General features: G+C 45.0%; 1 protein-coding gene across 7 annotated transcripts in view; it reads right to left on the minus strand.

The window, feature by feature from the left end:
• CDC42EP4 (CDC42 effector protein 4) overlaps positions 1–22,805 on the minus strand; it is a 44,155-nt gene that overhangs the window by 14,603 nt on the left and 6,747 nt on the right. The window contains exon 2 of one of the 7 annotated variants that reach the window (XM_082212768.1): positions 18,188–18,322. The gene's annotated coding sequence lies outside the window, so the exon portion shown is untranslated. The other 6 variants (XM_082212766.1, XM_082212765.1, XM_082212764.1 and 3 more) reach the window with 6 other exon arrangements.

Raw genomic sequence — 22,805 nt, forward strand, 5'->3', positions numbered from 1 at the left:
CAAAGCTACCAGCATGAGTTTGACCAAACTGCGGGAGGCAGTGGAAGACAGGAGTGCCTGGTGTGCTCTGGTCCATGGGGTCACGAAGAGTCGGACACGACTAAAAGACTAAACAACAACAACAACAACTGATATGTTATAAGAGGGATGGGTAGTGGGATACACCACATCATGTTTGCTTACAATTCTGTATTTGTTTTTTAGCTGTATATATCAATAAAACCTGTCTAGTAGAAGAAGCAAAAATTTATTATTTGCATACATTTTTACTTTAACAATTGTTGCCTACATTTATCTTAAAAAGCTACTGAGCTAGGCCTTAGTGGCCCCATTTCACAGAAAAATGGCACAAGGCAAGGCTATAGGATTTGAACTCAGGTCTGCATGCCATGCAAATCTCTCACCTTTGTGGCAATCTGAGTTACAGCAAGTGAATCAAATTAGTGCTCAACTCCATGAAGCAGAAAGAGTTACTTGTCTGTAATGGTCCACTCTCATACCCTTTCATCTGCCATCAAGACATGGGAGGATTTCAGATGTGGGCAAATGAGAACTGACATTCTCCACTCTACAGTAGCAGAGCCACAAGGATTTCCCCCACAGTCTTCTTCCAGCTGCCTGATTGTTCCTCCCCCTCTATGCTCAGCCTGTTTTGCAGAGCTGCATCCCCTTGCCTTCTCCTCTTTCCCCCAGGGGTCTCCCTGCTCACCTATCACTCATTGTTTGTGCTAGGGAAGGGCAGAAAGTGGAACGAGAAAGCGAAAGGGTTCCGATGCATCACAGCACTTCTCAACAAGACTGGTACACACAGTGCAAGGTTACAGAATAATGCAGATCATGACTCTGTTTTGAGTTCTAGGTCTCAACACCGGTTCTTCAACATTTACCTTGCTTATAGCACCGAGAGCCTGCAAGACACAATGTTTGCAAAGCTGTTTGAAGCTATCATTTTAAATGAATGCAATAATCAAACCTTTGGGAAACTTTGGAAACTAGTGGCGATGGGCAGGTAATAAATCTAATGAAGTGGGCATTTCTAGCCACATTTAGCCCAATTCTAACATATATGCTCACACTTATCTGAAGAGGAAAGTCGAATCATCCATAATGAAATGCACAGATCTCACGTTCCAGAGACTTTATTCTAAGAGAGTATTATACTGTAATACCATTAGGGATAATGTGAAAGCATTCTGGACTCATTGCCCTGTGCACTTATGGCTAGGGGACAGCTCAACAGTCTTGCACCAAAGCCTCCTTACCCTGATGGATGAAGAAGTTTCCTACTCAACCACAGCAGCCTTTGCCTTTTGTATGAGACCTCTCTCTCGCAGAAAATTCAACTGTGAAAGATGTTATTCTCCTTAGCTGGAGTTTAACGTTCCACAATGATCCAAAGAATGAGACATACCTGGAGGTTGTTGTGTTGCACACTTCCTTTACTGCCCAGTCTCATGATCTAGAAGTAAAGCAAGAGAAGGGCAACTCCCCTCTTCTACCTCTTTATTTGGGGCGGGTGACGGAGAAAAGAATGGAGCCTCTTGTCTCCATCTGCAGTTGAGCAACAACTGAGACAGGATCCTGTGACAATCACGCTGTTACTTGGAGAAAGCTAGAGGGTAAGTGAAGCTTAACAAACCATCCCCTAATATTAGAATCTGCCAAGAAAAGCTCCATTGAACGCCAAGACATTATGAAAAAATTTAAACAGGCAGCCCGGCTGGTGGCCAGTTTCGAGGTCAGACAGTCTATAATATTGTGTTAACCCAATGTATTGTGTTTGGAAAGCTTGATCTAGTCAGTGGGAGGGAGGGAGACACATGGAAGCCACATTGGCCAGTAAAGACACTGTAAGTATGTGGCCCCCAAAGGACTGACAAAATTTGCTTAAAGCAGAATATAAGCATCCCATAGAATGCAAGAGGCATCCCTTATTATCAGCACTGTCATTAAGTCTGTCTGCTCCCCCCTCAAGTCTCCTCGTGGTGTTTAGGATCTTCTTCACTGAAGACCCTTCAAGAGTAGTCAGGCAGTCATCACAGAGCCAGGACAACTCTTCCCCCTTTTCACTATCTCAGTGTCTCTTCACCCTACTAGAGCAGCAGCCTGCTCGCCCCCACCCCACTCAAGATATTAACAATGGACTCCTGGACCTGCTCGTGTAATGTATGTAGAGCAAACTTTGCTCCCAAAGTCCACTGAAGGTTAGAGGAGCTGACTGAAGAGTTAGGGGAAGTAGGATCTGAGAATCCTACAGACATCATTTCACAACTCAGCTGCTTCCCTTTCTTTCTAGGAACACATCTCACATAAGCAGCACTTCACTATATCCAGTCAGGCGTTCTTCTGGCTGGACCAGCCATTAGAAAGCCACAAACATGGCTCAGATACAGGAAAAGAGGGAGAGGAGGGGAGAAGCACCAGATTATGCTTTGAATTTAAAAAGGATAGCATGGGGACACTGCTCTCAGAACACAACATTTGCTGGTGTAAAAAATAGCTGAATTGGTGATTGGTGACAAAGTTAAGTGAAACAGATATACAAGAATGTATGTAAGATACAAAAATACAATCACAATAAAAGTTATAAAATAAAAACAAGGAAGTCGCGCACAGATGGAAGGAAGACATAAGGCAAGAAATAAGAAGCAAATAAGAAATTACTAAATGTTGGTACATAATGAAATGTGAAAATGTGAATTTACAAATATAATGTATATATAACGCTATGTAAATATTTCATATATGTAGTGCAACATAAATAAATAAATAAAAATTTAAAAAAGTTGAATTTGTTAAATTGACTAAAAGGAACAATCTTAGTTATTCTACACAAGATGGCAGTTCAGTTGTCCTAAGAAGATATGCCAGATCGCAATACTGTACTAATACTTTAAGCCTGGCATTAGGGGAAAGTTCTACCATTCTTGGTACTGGAGCCATCTAGACAGCCCCACTACCAATTCCCAGGGTGAATTTAGTGGAACTGAACACATGAATGTTGCACATGACATCCTACATGTACAGGTTTCCCCGTACATCCATGACAATGGGTTGAGTCACGTGATGTGTTCCACTACATGAAACAGCTACATGCTCCCTACAAGGATGTTGGTCCCCATGGCAAGTGTAGCAGCTCAGCTGACTCTTAGAGCAGGTGCACACATAACTTGCGATGTACCAAACTGAATGCAACCTGCCAACCATGTACAGAAGCTCTCGAGGATTCAGTAAGTGTCAAGTATTTGCTGTTGCCAGGACTGCCTGGGACTGCAAAAACAGAAACAGGAGGGTTTTCGAGCAAGCCACAAGTGATGGGCTGTGCAGACCTGCTTTAGAGTCAGAGGATTGAGCATGTCACCATGTGGGAGGTCTCTGAAAATGGACTCCCCATATCCAGTGATGATCCATCCAGCATTTGCAAGGACTCTCTGTGCAATTTGCCCCCAATTACCGCACTGGCCCGAATATAAGCCACCCCCCCAATTCCGATCGTGAAAAGTTACAGTGTGGCTTATATCCGGGACCTTGCGACACTGGCAAAGTGGGACGGCTCACCCCCACCGAAGCAGCTCGGGAGTGCGGCTACCCGCCGCTCCAAAACCTCCCTCGAGCCGTCGGAACGAAAGGGGGTGGCCTCCTCCCCTTGTTTTGACGGTCCCTAGAGAGCAGCCGGAAGTGTGGGGCAACAGTGTCACTGGCAAAGTGGTGTGGCTCCCCCTGGAAGCAGGCCTGGTATTTTTTCTTTTTCTCTCCCCCCTTCAATTTTTAGGGTGTGGCATATATTTGGGCCAATACGGTATACAGCCATTCTCCATGTCCCCCACAGTAGTCTCCAAGAACCTGGACAGGGAAAATTAGATGTGGATGAGAGTCACATGGCTTTGTTGTTGTTTAGTCATATCCGACTCTTCGTGACCCCATGGACCAGAGCACGCCAGTCACTTCTGTCTTCCACTGCCTGCCGCAGTTTGGTCAAACTCATGCTGGTAGCTTCAAAGACACTATCCAACCATCTTGTCCTCTGTCGTCCCCTTCTCCTTGTGCCCGCCATCTTTCCCAACATCAGGGTCTTTTCCAGGGAGTCTTCTCTTCTCATGAGGTGGCCAAAGTATTGGAGCTTCAGCTTCACGATCTGTCCTTCCAGTGAGCACTCAGGGCTGATTTCCTTCAGAATGGATAGGTTTGATCTTCTTGCAGTCCATGGGACTCTCAAGAGTCTCCTCCAGCACCGTAATTCAAAAGCATCAATTATTCGGTGATCAGCCTTTTTTATGGTCCAGCTCTCACTTCCACACATCACTACTGGGAAAATTGCCCCAGTCACATATCCTAGTCACATGGCTAAGATTTGCAAATACAGCTACCAGGATAGAGATATTTCACCATGGGGAGAGTGATTTGTAGCAGTGCTATCAACAGAAGGAAGCCAAGGCAAATATCATAAAAGGTGTGTGAAAGAGAGGGTCGGAACCATTTGGCCTGCTATGTCCCTTGTCAAAAGCAGGACTGTACCCATGATCTGCTCTCTACCAATTGCTTTCGAAAGCGTTTCATGGTGATAATGCACTTCTTAATGGGGAGGAGATTTCCCTGGGGCGATTAAAAGTTGCACAAAGGCATCTTCCCATGCTGCCAGAACAGCACTTCGGAGCTGAAAAGTGGCACCTAAAAATAGGTACCAATTTGCATGGGGGTTTTATACAGCACACACTCCCAATTTTGCTGGCTTGCCGCTGTGTGGATTACCTGTGCTAGCTTGCTGCTGCCCCAGTGTTTACCTTGCAAGGATCAGATATGTTGAGCCAGGTGCAACAAAAAATGAAGAGCAGGAGCCTGCAGGCAAAAGGGATATCCCAAGGAAACGGGAGTTCGGGAAGACATTGCACTTTTCTGTATTCTGAGATCTAATAGTCTAGATGGCCACAAATTTATAGCTATTTATAGCCAAAGCTACTTGCCCGCTCCATGGAGATTTATCGGAGGTAGCCAATGTGGTGCCTATCACATGCTATTAGACCGCAACTCCCAACAACCCTAATCATTTACAATGCTGCATGGTACCGATGAGAGTTTTAGTCCAACAGCACACTGGTTATTATCCCTGAATTCAGGGGTGCCTCTTAACCCAAGGAATGCCTGGCAACACCCAGAAGGCCAGCATTCCTGTATTACATGCAAACAAGTGAATCCTATCTGAAGAACCTGAAGCTCAGGGGCAGAGCACCAGTCTTGAATGCATCTCCAGTTAAGGCACCTCAGGAGCTAAGCAGAGGTCTTTCCCCAAGTCTAGGATTTACACTGCCAGAGCAAGTAAATATGGCGAGATGGACTTGTCTGATACAATAGAAAACTGCCTCCTATATTTGTATGGCATTTGTAATCTTCATATTCAGGAGGGAGTATCTTGCATTGTGCTCTGGTTACACACACATTTAAATCTCCATCAGGCTCAGTAAAATCGTATGACAATGTTCTAGAATTCTGGAAGACCAGTGACAATAACAAACTGCGGGTGACAAAGGCATCTGCTGCAAAGGGAAAAGTGGGGCCCATTACATAATTTGCAAAGTTAAGGGTACACAAACTCTTCTTTAATGAGAAGGCCATACGCTTATTCTTTCCTCACTTTAAACTCCTCCGTCAGAGCAAAGTTTGTTCAACATACTAAACGATTTGTATTAACATGCCCTGTGTTTGTTCTTGCTACAGAGAGGCCTACTTAGAAGCGAAACACAAAATGTATTTGCACCAGGACAAGCACCCAGGGGGTTGGCACTGCCAGGTATCCGCTGAAGACCATGCCACACTAGGGGCCAACTGCCAATCCCTGAATCCTCCTGACTGGTGCTTCTTGTTCACCTGCCCTTGTCTAGCGAGCAGTAAGAGCAGCAACTGAAATGTGTAGTGGTCAGAAGGATGGACTAGAACCAAGGATGTCCAGATTCAAATCCGCACTGAGTGAGCCAACTCTCAGCCTCATGATGTGATGATAAAATGAACAGGTGGAGAGGAAACTATGCACATTACCTTGAGCTGCTTAGAGGAAAGATATATATACATGTAATATATAAAGATACCTCCTCTCCTGCCTTTTTGGGAGGAGATACCGAGTGGGCCCAACAAGAAAGGTAAGTGGTTAGTAGCAACAGCTCTGGCGGCCCGGGCTCTGGCGAGGATGGCCAAGCTCGGGTTTGGGCTCAGGCTCTTGAAATATGGCAACCCTAACTATTTTAAAATACAGTGATACCTCGGGTTAAGAACTTAATTCATTCTGGAGGTCTGTTCTTAACCCGAAACTGTTCTTAAGCACCACTTTAGCTAATGGGGCCTCCTGCTGCCACTGCGCCGCCGCTGCATGATTTCTGTTCTCATCCTGAAGCAAAGTTCTTAACCCAAGGTAATATTTCTGGGTTAGCGGAGTCTGTAACCTGAAGCGTATGGAACCTGAGGTACCACTGTACTGACTTCTTAATTTGGGTTTCAAAAAAACAGGGGTCGTCTTATACGTGGGGGCATCTTATACATGGAAAAATATGATACTTGCCCCATCCTGGTCTCAAGTAAGGACACACATCTGTTCCACTGTGCTCAAGTACATAATCCCAGTGAGAGGCTACCTCTCTTTCACGCTAGACTTTCCCAGTCAAGAACAGTCCCTGTTCTGCACTTGCCCCTGAATAACATCCTGAACTTTCCCTCGTCAGCAACTGAACGCCTGGCTAGGCCTGGAATTAAGGGCCTGCAGTACATTTTGGTTCACAAGGCAGCACTTTGTGGGAGGAAAAGGTCACAGGAGCTGAGCTTTGATCAGAGTCACCAGAGCAAAAGACAGAACCTTCACTACTGCCCACAAACCCTTCAGACAGATTAAGAGTTTCATCTAACACGAGAGAAGGGAGGGGGGCAGGGTAAGCAAACAAAGTCCTCTTTATTTACTTGGTTTTATATTGTTGTCTTTAAAATAACCTTTGCTGGTAGCGCAGGAGATCTCCCTCCTCCCACAAATGCCTACAACCAGGAAAGTCAGGTACAGGCTACCTTTTAGGTAAGTCACAGCACTCAGAACAACACTATCCAGCTTTTGAAGACTGGTTCTGTTTTAATGGCTCCTTGAAAAATTTGGTTTGGGTTTGGGGGCTGGTTCTGTTACACTCATAACCCCAGCTGCCACCACCCCACCAAATTTAAATTGCATTATCAAGGCCTTTTTATCAGAATTCCTGCTAGCAAAAAGAGTGAAACGATTACCTTGAGTTCCTAGTCCTGCACTGGGATTTTAACCGGCCTGACCTCAATTCTGACCTGCAGACAGGGATCCACATATGGCAAAAGAGACCAAAGGGCAGAATGGGTGTGAAAAAAGTTGCCCTGGCAGGCTGTTGTGGGTTGGGCAAGGATTGCTACAGAGAGAGGCATTGGAGGTTTCCATTTCAAACAGACAAAAGCTATGCAAACAAACACTTCAGATTATTGATCAGAAGAAACTGCCACTCTGCAGAGGACCAGCAGTGAAAGTAAACCGGCCCTTTCCAGGAGGTTTTGCCACGCAGTAAGAAAAAGAATGACTGGTGATCCTAAAATGAACTAGAACCTAACGAATTGATTACTGAATGCTTAATTACAACTCCCAGGTTTTTGTTTTTTTTATTTAAAAAATTACCACACCTTCGAGTAAATGTGTTGGCATATGAGAAAACCTTGCACTTTTCCTAAAAAAGAAGGTAGTTCTTCATTTGCTCTCTCGTCCAGTTTTTAAATATGCCAGTTAAAATATAGCAGATCCAAAGCATTTTTTAAAAAAACAAAAACCATGACCCACTAGTTTTGCTAGAGATGCAGGTTTAAAAGGTGTACCAACATCAATTTCAAAACACAAACTGTCCATTTCAGTGGCCTGCAGGTTCTTGTTAAAATGCTGCCACAACACAAACACAAGGAAAAAGCTTATCAATCTTACATTAGGGAGACTTTATATTATACTTCATATAGGATCACTACTGCTGAAGCATGAAACCCTATACTGAGCAAATAGGTCTCTGCACTGCCATGAAGTATTGCACTTAGATGCTCTCCAAATTGTTTTTCTTTCTTCCCTTCAAATAACTGGGAGCCAAGCTACCCAGGAGTTTACACCTTTTCAGACCTTAGAACCTGCCTTTAGCACTACATTCATTTGGGGACCAATTTATTTACTTGTTTATTTGTAAGGTGGCAGGACTGCTATTGTAGCTCACCTGAAGTCTGGCTGCGAGGCACTTGTTGGAAGACCAAGGCTCTGAAGGTCAAAGCCACACACTGATTAGATAAAAACAATTAATTTGTCAATTAAAAACTAGACAAAGGAAAGAGAGGCAAGTTGCACTGACTTTATAAAAACAATCTGACACAGAAATGAATTATTCTTTCAGCACAAAGGTGTTTGAGCTCATAGTCACTAAATCTTGTTAACCTCGCCAAATAATCAGGAAGCAGTTTTTAATTAACTCTCTTGCAATAGATGCAGTGAAACTATTAAATGTGCATCCTTAGAATTCACTACTATAAGATGTTAATGAATCCTAACAAACTCTCTGGTCACATGGCAGATTTTACAACAACCTCCACATACAACTATGAAAGGCATCTGTGTTTGTTTGTTCTGAAATATCCAAGCATCTTTTGCCCCCAGTCTAGCTTTGCTCCACCTGACCTGGTTAGGCCCATGAGAGCTACAATCAAGCTTCTCAAATCCAGGTGAAGCCAAAGTCTACTGTCTGTAGATAGCAGGCAATCTGCTTAAGATAGCAAGCAGCTCAGGACATTGTTTATTACTGTTTCGGCTCTGAACAAGCATACCAGACAATGATCCTCAGAATGCCCTGCTCAGCAGAAGCCCAATCGTGTCAGCAGAGCCAGAACCATTTTAAGTGACCATCCCCCCCAAGGCATAATAACCTGTGGTCGGAACAGGCAGGAAAATCATTGCAGCAACACTCTCTACTCCGGTCACAATGTACAGCCTAGGATTTACTACCTCTTCTAGAGATTAAACCTGGCCACTGTTCACTCACATGGGGTATTTTGGGTTTGAAACATGCATTGATTTGAAGAACTGACCAACAACTAACAATTAGTCAATCACTCTCAAGGCAGCTCAGCTGAGAATGGCTTGCTCAATCAGCAGACAATGCAGCCAGCCAATTAAGGCAAATCATTAGTCCTTGATTTTTTTGATGATGTTTTTTCCAATGAAGGCAGAGATTGGGGTTTTCTGGTTCCAAACCAAATGAAGTTATATCAGGATGTGTTATTATATTGGCCTGATCCAGCCACTGGCATGTATGCAAACAGCAGTGAACACATTTCCATAAGGAATTAGATGAAGAAGGGGGAGAAGCCATTGCTGAACAGTGGCACAGTAGTGGTGCAAGATGTATTTAACATAAGCATGGATTTGAGATACTCAAGAAACCTACTTGCTGCATCATATGACCTGAAGCAAAAACCATCCATATTCCTAGCTTAAGTTTTATCAGCATCCAAATCTTCGTACTAGACAGAATGAGACTCCCAGTTACTCAGCTATCCCAAAGGAAGTCTACACATTTCTGGTCTACATCAGCCATGAGCAAACTTTAACAATGATCTGTGTAGCAGCAGTGTTGACTACTCACAGATATCTGTATCGTTCACATATTGCAGCTGGGTTGATTTGGTGGCAAACATGAAACCTTCCAGATCGCAACTCCCATCCTCCTTGAGATGAGCATGCTGGCTGGAGCTGATGGGAGTTGCAATTCAACAATATCTGGAGGACCCAACATTGACTACCCCTGCGGTAGACTGGCAGTCCAGCTGAGACTCTGGTCAATTTAAGAAGCAGTTATGCTCAAAACCACTACTATTTTCTTAACAGAGAGGGGAAATGCACCCATTGCTGATAAGGCCACAAGCATTTTGGAAAGGTGGAAGCAAAGATGTCAGCACCTGTTCCACCCCAGCTTGTGCAGCTCTCTTCAGCAACCTATGCAAAGAGGACCATTGAGAAAGTTCACAAACAGCACTGCTCAACAGCTACTACATACTCTTTGCAAGCGGCATTTCAAGGCTACAATAAAGGGGTGTACTGTATGTATCACAGGGTCTCTTATGGAGCACCGCACACCATGGCTAGCTGGATCTCTGCGCTATTATGTCATAGTGTTGCACTCAAGATTGATTTATTCTCTTAACCAACTTCCAAACTTCTTGTCAACCAGGTGTTTCTACTTCTTACCAAGAATGGAAAGGTCAAGCCACAAGCAGGTCAAGCCCATTTGCTATTTAACATCTAGACACTAGAGGCTATGCTCTTTCAGGCTTGGAACTTGCCTCCAACCATTTAAACTTTCCAGCATCACACACCACCAGGCAGAAGAGACTTCACAAGCATGCATTACAAAGTTGAATGACCCATTTCTTCTGCTGTCTGTATCCTGGAAGTGTCCACTCCCAACTGCTTCACATAGCTGTACCACTACTGGAATGAGGGTCAGGCCAGTGTTAGCCCAGTAAATGTTATGACGTAAATGGTTGTTCTAGATTGCAAGTAAGATAACTATACAGTACTACGGTTTTTTATATTATAAAAAACTGGTGCCTTGCTAGATGCTTTAACTTTTCTTCTGATCCTTAAAGTGCTGGATGGAATGCAGAATTCAAGACTCCCCAACCATAGCCAAAGCTATCACTAAGATGGCATGCTCATCGAACACTTTCCCACTGAAACTTTAAAACACTTCTACAATCAGGTTGCAGAGCAAAATCACTTTGGGAAACTTAAGCAGGGATGGCCTTATCATTAGGCAAAGTAAGGCAACTTGCCTCAAGCAGATGCTATAGCAGCTCCTATGCTATTCCTCCTAAGCCCCCATTCCCTCTCTTGGAGGACAGAGTTGTGAATATTACATGGCATAGCGTGTCCCACCCAAACTGTCAAATCAGTGCTAATTCAAAACTGCCTGTTCAGTTCAGTTACCTTATGGGGAGGGCAAACTTCTTTGCCTCAGGCAACAAAACATCTTGGGCCAAACCTCAGTTTAAATTATGTGGTATACTATGCATTGTAGAATTCAACAGCCACCCCAACCTCCCCCCCCACAAAAAAATAGGTCAAAATCACAGAGACCTTGAGGGAGTTAAGGCATCACTGTGTCACTGAAAAGGTCAACCAACAGAAATCACCAAGGTTTATATTGTTTATTGCTCCCTACTTGCACACACAAAAGATGGCTATGCATGTGTGCTTGCTAAATAATTCATAACATCTGGGGACTGCTGGCCTAAACATTTGCTAACATCTTGCCACAAGCATAGAAAGGAGCATCTCTGTTCAGGCTCACAAGTCAGGCACACAGGCTTATTCAAGTAAGCGTGAAGAAGGCCACCTTGGAATCAGCCCAGAAAAAAAGAAGTTAAAACTACAGTTAACAGGACAAGTTTATCCTTGTCTATTGCAGGAGGGGAACGAGAAGCTGCACAAGAGAGCCGCTTATAGAGAACTTGGCAAGGCAGCATGAAATTCAAGCAAGCAGAGGGAAGAGAAGCGTAACCCTAGCAGTTTCCTTTGTCTGGAACTCTAGTTCAGAGCTCTTTGTGAAGCTGAATTTCAATCAGTCCCATTGGGTGGGAGGCAGCAACCCTCTCTCTCACCCTTGAAACAGTCACAAGGGACTGCAGAGCACATCATCCTCCCATGGTAAAAGGGAAAAGGAATACCCCCCCCCTCAAAAAAGGGGAGGTGAGAGAATCTTCTAAGGCTGGAAATGATCGATAGGCAAGAAAGCATACTCTGCAGCTGTCGCTTTGGGATAACAGACTGGTTACAAAGTGGGCTTTTTGTGTGTGTGTGGGGGGGGGAGTTAGTACATAAATACACAGCCACTGCCTTCATACATCAAAGGAACTTTTAACTTTTTGAGCGGGTGCAGAAATCTAATATTTCAAGTCACCCACTTCAGTGGGGACAGAAAAGCACAGAAGATTTCAGAGCCACACTCACAAACCTTCTTCCTGCAAAAGCAGAGACACCCTACAGGGCTACCTTCTCCTTTTCAAACGCCTCCTTTCCGAAGTGACCTCCCTCCCTTTGGATCGGCACAAGCTAAAACAAATGCTTCAAAGCCTTGTAAGCGCGCCTGCCAGCAGAAGTTGTCGACTACCCCTTTGGGGAAGAATTTCCCACGCTGATCCACGCGGAGGCCAGAGGAGAGCTGGTTTGTTTGGGCTTCTCCTTTGCTTTAGGATTTAGCACTTGCCAAAACTGCTACTCGCTCCCTTCCAAGCGCGTTTATACCTAAGCAAACTCCAGGATTGTGTGCGGCTTCCCGCAACTCTCCCTCTCGCTGGCTCGCGCTTTGGTCTCTGCGCACAAACACACAACACACACACACCGAGCTGCAGTACTCATCCCCGAGCCGTAGCGTTCATTCACGGAATTTTAAAGAGACACGCTCGCTTTTTGTCGAGACAATGGGAAAGCCTCCCTCCGACAAGAATAAAACAAGATGCTAGCTAACTGGATCACCTTGACTCTCCAAATGCCAACCCAATTAGCCTCCTCTTTGCCCAGCTAGGATGATCAAAACCAAACAGCGATTCCAGTCGATTCTTTCCCATGCTCTCCCTCCCCGCCCTCGCTCCCTTTTTCCTCCCTTGGGAAAAGGCATTGATGGGAAAGGGGAGAGATGGGAGGAAGGGGGGCGGCGGCCAATCAATGGGTTGCAGATGCATTAGCCCAGAAAACAACGGCGGCTCGCTGCCTCCCAGCCCTACAAACATTCGCAGTTCTGCAAAAAGCCGCTCCTTATTTTAGAAAGTCCAGTTCTGCAACGCGGCGCTTTGCGAGGGGATTTTGTCCGAGGGAGGAGCTCTTGATAAGAAAAACCCCTTGTTCTTAATTTACAGAGAATTCTCCACACGCACCTTTTTTATTGCCTTTCTTTAAAAAAACAAACCTCCAGAACGTCACCTGAAAATAGCAAGGAAACAACAACGGAAAGGGGTTGCAAAAGCAAACAAGAATCTCTGAGCTAACCAAGGGAAAGGCAGATGATAGGGAGGCGCTTTCTTCCCAAGAAGAAAAGGGCAAGGCACTCCCTTCCCGCAAAATCTCCCTGCAAAGGGAAGTTGAGAAAGCGGCGGCAGCAAGGTTAAGTAGACAAAGATCCTCCTGGCAAGGCAGGGTTTTCCCTTCTTCCGACGGGCACCCTTTACCCCACGCCGTCCCTTTCCCGTACACACCCACCAAACCCTCGGAAAACACCTGGCGCCTCCCCGTCCCCCCCGAGGCCAGCAAGCCAGGCACCCCGCCCCGTCTCACCCGTACCTACTCGGGACCCCTTGGCTCGACGGGAGGGCTTGCAATATGTTACCGGCTCAGCTGCTTCGTTGCTGCGTCCCCGCATTTCCACCCCATGCCCGCGCCTGCCCAGGGCTCCCCGCCGGCGCGTTCCTCTCCGGCTTCAGACTGCTCAAGCTCCCTCCCTCCTCCCCGCTTTTCCCCGCCCCGCCGTCCAAGTCACCGACCCGTCTGTGACGTCGCGGCACCCAAAGGCCAATAGGCGAAGGCGACGTCATCAGGCTAGTCCGGGTCTCCTCCATTCAAAATCTGAATGCCTCGCTCCGGCTCTTCCCGGTGCCTTGTAGAGGTGGAGGAGGAAGGCAGGGCAAGGGCGGGGGGAGAGCCAGAAAGGGATTGACACATCGCTCAACCTCGCTAATGGGGTTTTCCTGAAAGTTCAAGGCTTTTGTGGGATTTGTGTTGTCAAGCAGGCGAAGCCCGCTGCAAACTCGGCGTCGTCGGAATTAGCTTGCCATTGTCTCAGCGAAAGGCATACTTATTTTTTCGCCCGGCATAGGGAGTCCCTGAACAAAAAGGCCAGCAACAAAATCAGGCGGGGGGCAGGGCAGATGCTCATCTCTGCGCTGTTTCAAAGCACTGCTTTCCAGTCTACCTAACCTTTCTCGATTTATGGCAGTCAGGCAATTATAGCCCGCCCACCCCCTACTCTACTCTTTTAACTGTAAGGGCTAGCCAGCCACTTTTTAAAAAATGAAACAAGAGGTCTAGAAGTACAGTGGTACCTCGGGTTACATACGCTTCAGGTTACAGACTCCGCTAACCCAGAAATAGTACCTCAGGTTAATAACTTTGCTTCAGGATGAGAACAGAAATCATGCTCCGGCGGCATGGAGGCAGCAGGAAGCCCCATTAGTTAAAGTGGTGCTTCAGGTTAAGAACAGTTTCAAGTTAAGAACAGACCTCCAGAACGAATTAAGTACTTAACCCAAGGTACCACTGTATTTGACCAGAATCCAAGATTCTGCATTAGAAGGCTAAGACAAAGCCCATTTCTTTCTTTTACCCTTTAAGAATTGTAATTTACAATTGTACATTGCTTTGGGATGCCTCATGGGAATTTATTCATAACCATTAAGTTTTATGTATTCACAATAAATATCTCACCTGCCAAGGTGATTAACAATTTAAAAGAGACCAGCAAAATATCAAATTCAAAAATAGATATAAGCAAAATACAGACAAATGAGCATGGAAATTGTTATCCATATGAATAGTAGTGAGATATGTGGATTTCCTTTACCATACAATTTATTAGCAAGCAATGTACAGTAAATGACAGATCTTTAAAATTCCAGACTCCTATCATGGCCAATGGCCCAGGGATAATGGAAGTTGTAGTCCAATAATGTCAGGAGGGGCACTGGTTCATCACTACTGCTCTATAGCCACACAACAGGATGTACTGAGTACAAGACTGAGTCAATTATTTCTTCACTGTGGAGATTAACATTTGCTACCCTGCCGGTTTATGGAACAAGCCACTGGCAAGCATAATACAGACAGGAGGAGCTCCTGCTTACTACTCATCCAACACTTCCTCTGTGCTTTAGCGCTAGCCTTCTGGCATTTTGCCAAAACTGCTCCCTGTTCTTCCATCTCCACTTGGACAGCAGCCCACTGGTGATGGTTAAAAGGGAATCCCAATCTGATGTGTCATCTGATGGAGACAGCTTTTATTGCTCCCATATGTACTTCCAGTAGAAAGAAATTGAGCCGCCTGCAATTTTAACACCAACATTGATTCTGGAGGGATGTCTCACGCAAACGATATGTTTGCAGATAACAGTTCTGTTGGCCCACAGAAAACATACTTGACTTGAGGTTTCGGAGTCAGTTGGGCAGGGTATTGAAAGCTGAGACAGAAAGAAAGTAAAATAATGGTATAGTGAATTGGAACAAGATCCACTTAGTCCAGCATTTTATTTCCAACCACAGATTGATTGACAGATGCCTCTGAGGAACTCTGAAGAAGGGAAGTGAAGCTGTTGGCCTTTACTTGTTGTTTGTTATTAGCATATAAACCTGGAAATTCCAGGTAACTGTCATAGCTGTTGAGAGAGCCACCATGGATTTGCCTGTTCCAGGGGTGGAGTGGGCTATTGCCCCCCCCCATATGCTGCTGGACTACAGCTCCCATCTTCCCTGAGCATTGGCTATGCTGACAGGGGCTGATGGGAATTTGGGTCCAACAACATCTGGAGAAACACAGATTATACCAGCCCTGGCCTAATCCTTTCTAAAGAGGTCTCAGGGAGTGGATCTTTTCATAGTCAATACCATTAATTATTCATGTTGCTTGAAGAAAATGGTCAAAGTTAGTCCAGTGATATAGACTGCAGTCCTGTATGCATTAATACTGTAACTTGGAGACAGGTTCCATTGACATTTATGGGACTCATTTTGTACATTGCTGGAAAACAATTAAGCATTTTTTAAAAATGTAAATAAATAGGACTAGCTTTTGAGCAGGCAATTTTTGCCCCCTTTAACCAGATTAAATGGCAAAGAACAGAGTCGTATTTATAGCTCCACTGACACGTCATGCCCTGGTCCTTTTCAAGCACCTTGTTCTTATGTCCATTATAGTTCTGATGTAGGAGTGCCACTTGTTGTCAGATGGGCTGTCTAGGTTCATATATTTCATGCTAGGTAAGCCCTTGTGTTTCCATCTGAATAGTTTCCAATACTCTGTTGAATATCATAACCTCCATAGGTGGAACTGGTGACGGTGAGTGGTTTATGATCCACATTTTTAATCACGAGAAATCTGAGGCACCATGAGTTTCCCCAGGTGTTCTGCTGGAGCAAGAGACAGGCACAGTTCTCCCAATCTGCTGTCCAACACACCACTCTTCTTTCTCTTTGGAGAGTAACAGTTCTTGATTTGTAACTCCAGCTAATTTTAACCAAAAGTGCACACAGTTTGGAGAGTACCCCAGTCAGTGCTGGTGTATTGCATGTCTGTATGAGACACAGCAGTCAGGAGAGATTAAAATCAGTCTCTTGAGCTGGGCTGGAAATGCTGGATGTTTAGATACCTAAAGGGAACTTGGCAGAACAAGCATGTGGTGGAGTTGAAAAGCTGCCCATTGGGCAGCAGCCAGTCTTGATGCTCAGCCACTTGGGCTTTCCAGTGGTTGGCACAGAGGCCTGAGGGCATGGAACCATTTTAGGATCCCATTTTAGGATCCCATCCCAAGGGAGATGTTTGCCTGCTGCCAACCTCTCAGCTGCTCCTTCAAGAGAAGAGCTTTGAAAAACCCATTTGACATCCTTTTGCTCAGATTAAGTATTTTATTTTAGCCACTCCAAAGGACACAATGGAAAAGAACTGGGGAGGGAAACCATCGATTGATGCTATTTTCTTCTTTTTCTAGGCAGATAAAACAAGCCAGACCTCTGGATTCCTCTGAACAGTAATTAGACCCATGAAACAATTGCACAATGGCCTTATCTAATTAAATGCACTGGTAGCCAGGGGAACCCTTTTTGGAATGACACAACCTAATAAAGGTGGGTTTTCTCTCCTGGCTCCATTATCTTCCAAAATGTATCAAAGAGTGAAAGAAGCAGTGCTAGTTGTCCTCTGTTTTATTGTTCCTCTAATAAATGTGTTACTAAATTTCAAACTGGTACATTTTAACATTATTCATGTAACTAAGTGCCTTGAGAGAGGCTTGAAACAGTTTGAGCAAATACAACAAGGAGCTGTTATTTACAGAGACACTGCATGTGAAGAATTTATGTTGGATTCAAATAATCTGGAGTTTTAGATTACCAAGTCCTTTATCTTTCTCTCATTAAACACCTGCTCTCTTTTGCATGTGGTGGGAGCTGATTCTTAACATTTCCAAGCTTGTGTGTGCCCCCCCCCCATTTCGGGGCCCTAAGTATCTCAGAAGCCACTTTTGTTTGTCAGAATGTGACTGCACACAATTGCAGAAATCACCCCACTGTTACAGCCTATCCTGTGACATCTGTCACCATCTGCAGCTCATGACCACTTATCTAGTTTCAGGCATTTTTAATTTCTCCACACTGGAGAGGATGGCTGCTGTTCCCTTGTCATGTGATAATGTATCAGTTCCCGTGATTTTCAGCAAAAGAGGGTTTTTAAGGTACCTAGACCAAGAAACAGTTCTAGCAAATGCACCACACTGGATTGCTCCTTGTAACTGATTGGTGAGAAGCCCTGGCCTACAGAGGAATTATCTTAATGATTAAACTATGCTTTCACTTATCTCCAGCTTATATGCAAGCCCAAGGTAATCAGGTTCCTGAATCATTCACCTTGCTCTTCTGAGTAGGTGATTTGAGGTGAGCCTTCCGGGCAGTTGTGCCCTCCCAATTGTATTTTGATGGCTCAAGGCATTTTAATTATTCAGATGCACTAAAAACACACACACACACCTCAGTGCCTCTTCTTTCTTTGGAAATTGATGATGTCTCAAAATTCCAACCATCGCCTCCGGTCATAGCAGCGGTCCCAGAGACTCATTTAATTATCTTCCAGGTTTACTAGAGAGTCTTGTCAGGGTATAAAGGTTGTTGTGGCATTTTGATGAGAAGAAGGACTCTGGTGCAGGTGAAGGGAGCTCTCTGGCTGGTCAGATCAGATTCCATCTGGGGATATGTGATGTGATGTTTCAAGGATCTGAAAAGAACAGCTATTTCTGTTGCCAACCACGGCTTGGTCACTAATGCCCAAGGAAAACCCTGATTATGCTGCGGCAGGACTGCCGGCTGTTTCCACACACACCCTAACAAAATGTGAGGACCGTTAGAAAAACCTGCTTTTCCTACCTCATTAGCAGCGCTCTGAATCCCAACCATGCTCATGGTTTCTCTGCTGGTTTACAATGGACAAACAAGATGGCTTTGCCTCACTGTCAGCCTCCTCCTGCTTGGAGAATGTCCTGTCACGTAAATCCAACTTTCCTGTGGAGGAGAGGACCGGGAATGGTAATTAGGATTGCTAGAGTACCATTATCTCACATGTGAATCTGCATACACTGCAAATTCTGAAGGACCCCCACCCAGCTTATTGTATTGTATCCAACCAACCCTTCCTCCAAGGAACTTATTGCAGCATACAACAGCCCTATGAAGTAGGTTAGGCAAAGAAGACAGTGGTTGGCCAAGGTTGCTTTAATTGAATCCATATCTGTATTCAGCAATGAAACTAGGTTTCTTGGTCCTGATCCAACACTCCAGCCACTACACCACATCGGTTTACACCCCCAGACCCTTCAGTTGCCCACCTACTGCCCCTCTCCCAAAGCCCAGACATCCCTTCCTCATTCTGCTTGCAACTGAGGGGGGATTGCATCTTCCTTTTGAAAGCTGGTATTGGAATGCTTCTGTAATAAATGAAAATCTGCCCTTATTCCCTTATGGGGGACACAAGAGCCCTTATAGAGTCCTTTGTAGGTTCTCCATCAGTCAGAGAAAAGAACAGAGGCCAACCAGAGAATATTGAGAAGCAAAGCATCTCATAAGCCTGATCTTTATTGAACTGTTGAAACAGGGTGCCCCCTTCACACGCAGGAGAAGGAGGAGGACCCCAAACAAAGGTGTGCCCGCCCTTATATAGACATTTTAAATTGCCCGCCCTGGAGTCCAAGACCACCCTCAGAAACATACATACATACATCACAGAAAGGGGTGGTCTACAACATAAATCTGAGTGTGTTGTTTACCTCCTGTCTGGCAGGTTACCTGTTAATGCTTACTTGATTGGATACCCTGGGGCGCCTGGCCAGTCTTTTGTAATGATAAATACTTAGTTACTGAGCCAGGTCACGGGCTCACCCTTAAGACAGGATTTGTGAAGGAAAAGACAATGGGGAGGCTTTTCCATTTCCTTCGACCTTGCAGAGAAAACATTTGGTCAGTTTGGGACTCAAAATGGTTTCATGGCTTTTTCCTGTGCTGCTTCAGACATGTGGTTTATATATTTATGTATGTGTTTGCTTGGTACATTTATGAACATTTATTAATATATATATATATCTCCCTCCTTATTTATTTTATTTCAGTTGGAAATCCAGGTTTTAATCCCCCATTCAGCTGTGAATCTCACCGGGCGACCTTGGTCAATTGCTATCTCTCAGCCTGTTTACCTCCCAGAGTTCTTGTTGTGAAGACAGAATGCTGCTCTGGAGGAAAGACTACAACAGATGAACAAATGAACCCCCTCTGTACCCACTCTTTATCTGGTTTAACAGCAGAGTCTCACCTTCAAAGGACTGTATTTATGCTGTAACAGCTCCCATTTAAAGAATTAGAGCATTATTTTTTTAAATAGTGGAATTTTTAAAAAGTGGTTACAGTGGTGCCTTGGTTTAAGAACAGCCCAGTTTACGAACTATTCGGTTTACGAACTCTGCAAAACTGGAAGTAGTGTCCCGGTATGTGAACTTTACCTCGGTCTAAGAACGGACCGCATTAGGGAAAGCGTGCCTTGGTTTAAGAATGGTTTTGGTTTAAGAACAGACTTCCGAGGTACCACTGTGTTGTTGTTGTTGTTTAGTCGTTTAGTCATGTCCGATTCTTCGTGACCCCATTAGCCGGAGCACACCAGGCACTCCTGTCTTCCACTGCCTCCTGCAGTTTGGTCAAACTCATGCTGGTAGCTTCGAGAACACTGTCCAACCATCTCGTCCTCTGTCGTCCCCTTCTCCTTGTGCCCTCCATCTTTCCCAACATCAGGGTCTTTTCCAGGGAGTCTTCTCTTCTCATGAGGTGGCCAAAGTATTGGAGCCTCAGCTTCAGGATCTGTCCTTCCAGTGAGCACTCAGGGCTGATTTCCTTCAGAATGGATGCGTTTGATCTTCTTGCAGTCCATGGGACTCTCAAGAGTCTCCTCCAGCACCATAATTCAAAAGCATCAATTCTTTGGCGATCAGCCTTCTTTATGGTCCAGCTCTCCATACATCACTGCTGGGAAAACCATGGCTTTAACTATACGGACCTTTGTTGGCAAGGTGATGTTCCTGCTACCACTGTATTCCCCTCTAAAAGTGGGAGTGCTCCAAATTCCACCTACTTGCCCTCCCCACTTGGTTCAGGGTGGATTTTTCAAGTATGGCATTGTTGCCTTTTTACTTGCAACCAGTCCAGGCGGTGGGCACTGCCTGTCAGCTTCCTTTCCCTTAATCTCAGTGCTGTAGAATTTAGCGGGGAGGCATTCAGGGACAAAATTAGAGTGAGTTGGCTTTGCCTGCTATTGGCTCTGGTTCCACCTCCTTTTGGTCTCCGTGCCTTCTACTCTGCAGAGCAACAGGCAGCACTGTATCTTATCTCTCACTTTGATCTGGGCTTTGGACTAGTCAGAAGCAACACAATTCCCCCTTGCTAGCTCTGCTTCTAATAATCTCTCCACACAGGGTGCAAAGTAAAAGGGTCACTTAGTTCAAGTTCTGTGGGAAGGTCCCGTGTGAAGCAAAAGTTGCCTCATACTTCAAGTCAGTTGTGTAGCGGAAAGAGAATGCAGGCGAGTGAAACTTCAGGACTTTTTTCGCCAAGCAGGACGTCATCTTCTGCCACAGTAAATTCATTTGTTCTGGAAAGTCAATAAGGCTTTCTGGGTTGTTTGTGGCAGATTAGCAGAGAGGAACAGATGGAGGGAAATAATAAAGCAGAGGCTAATGCATATTTCCTTTTCTTTAACGGGGTTCCTACTTCACACTAACAGTTTAAACCGTAACACTTGTTTGCAAGATCCTTGTTTGCATTTCTTATTAAAAGCTGAAGGCTGGAATTCATGTGGATGTGGATCTTTTGCTAAATCTCAATGTGTTTTGAACCTAAGCTGTCTGGACGTAAGCATCAGTGAGTTCATCTGGAGCTTACTCCCAGGAAACTGGGGGTGGTGGCCAACAAAGCAGTTCTGTTAGCAGAAGAACTTTGGGCTGTGCAACAGAGCTTCATCTCGCCTTCCTTTCACTGCTTGCCCCCTAAATCTATTCTGGTGGTTCCTTCAAACCCCTGCAGCCAATTTGGGGAGGGTGCAGCAAGGACACATGGGGAGAGAAGAAGGAGAAGTTCCATTGTGCAAAGGGAAACCCATGTGCTAACACAGTGAGCAAATTGGATACCACCCTATGTGTAGGATTGCACCGCAGTGAATTCTCTGCAATGCGTAGAGAACTTAGAGAAGGGAGAACATTTCTCACTTTGTGCTGGGCATTTAGGGGATTGGTGAATGGTAGTCACCATAATTGCCTGTGGTTCTTTGGCTATTGCCACTTTCTCTTGGGATGCAGGAGCTTTGCTTAGAGAAAGAGATAGGAGGAGGCAGACAGCTCATGAATTTCCAGAATGTGGGTCACACATTACTGTGCATAGCTAGCATGCATACAGTGTAAGTCCAACCTGTACATTTGCTCCAGTGCACAATATCCTAAATCCTTAGCTCCTTAGGCTTCACTTATCATTTCCCATTATTAAACCGGCAACTAAATGTACTTATGAGAACAAACAGTGATGGGTAACGGTGGGAGGGGTCAAGGAAGCAGATTTGCACTCCCCATAGCTTTGATCACGGGGCTTTTTCTCCCCCTGCTATTTGTGAGCTATTTGCTGCCTCCTTCCATGCTTGGCAAAGTGCTGATAAGTGGCTGCCTTTTGCCCTTGGGAGATGCTCAAGCCATCACAGTGCAAAACTCAGCAGCGCTGTCAAGGCTGATTGACTCCCAGCGGTCTGATCCTCAAAGACAACTAGCTCATCCCATTCCCCTTGTAAGCATCGGCAGCTGGATGCCTGCTAAAGCCATTGACAAGTTAGCTCCGTGAAGCTGAGATGCCAACCATCTCTTCTCCTTACATACCACTTTCCCCCCCAGCAAGAGAAAAAGCACAGCATAAATTAAGAAAGCAAGCGCTAAATTCTGTGGAAGTTCAATTTGCAATTCTAATTTGGTAACTGGACATTAGCTTTTCATAGGTATGAAGGACAGTAATATTCTGATTTCACAACACCCTGACTCACCTCAAATACCCTTTAATTTCTACCTTTATAACTTGGAAGGCTTTGCCATGCTGATAGGGGCAGGCATAGATGCAAATGGCTCCAGATTCAGTCCACTGCATCACTAATTAAAAGGATCACAGATAGCAAGGCGGGGAGGCCTCTCTGCCTGAAACGTTTGGAGGGCCCCTGCTGCTTGAAGAAGAGGAATGAGCTAGATGGACTAATGGCAGCTTCCTCTGCAAAAGAGAAAATGTGTCTGCATGACTTCAGCTGTTTTTCACGAATGTCACTAAGACTGCAATGCAAGCACACACTCCTGGGAGCAAGCCTCATTGAACATTGTGGGAATTACTTCTAAGTATACATGGAATAGGGATGCGGGTGTTGCTATGGGTTAAACTACAGAGCCTAGGACCTGCTGATCAGAAGGTCGGAGGTTCGAATCCC

This window comes from Podarcis vaucheri (assembly GCF_965113315.1).
Source record: "Podarcis vaucheri genome assembly, chromosome: 2".
NCBI classification, from domain to species: domain Eukaryota; kingdom Metazoa; phylum Chordata; class Lepidosauria; order Squamata; family Lacertidae; genus Podarcis; species Podarcis vaucheri.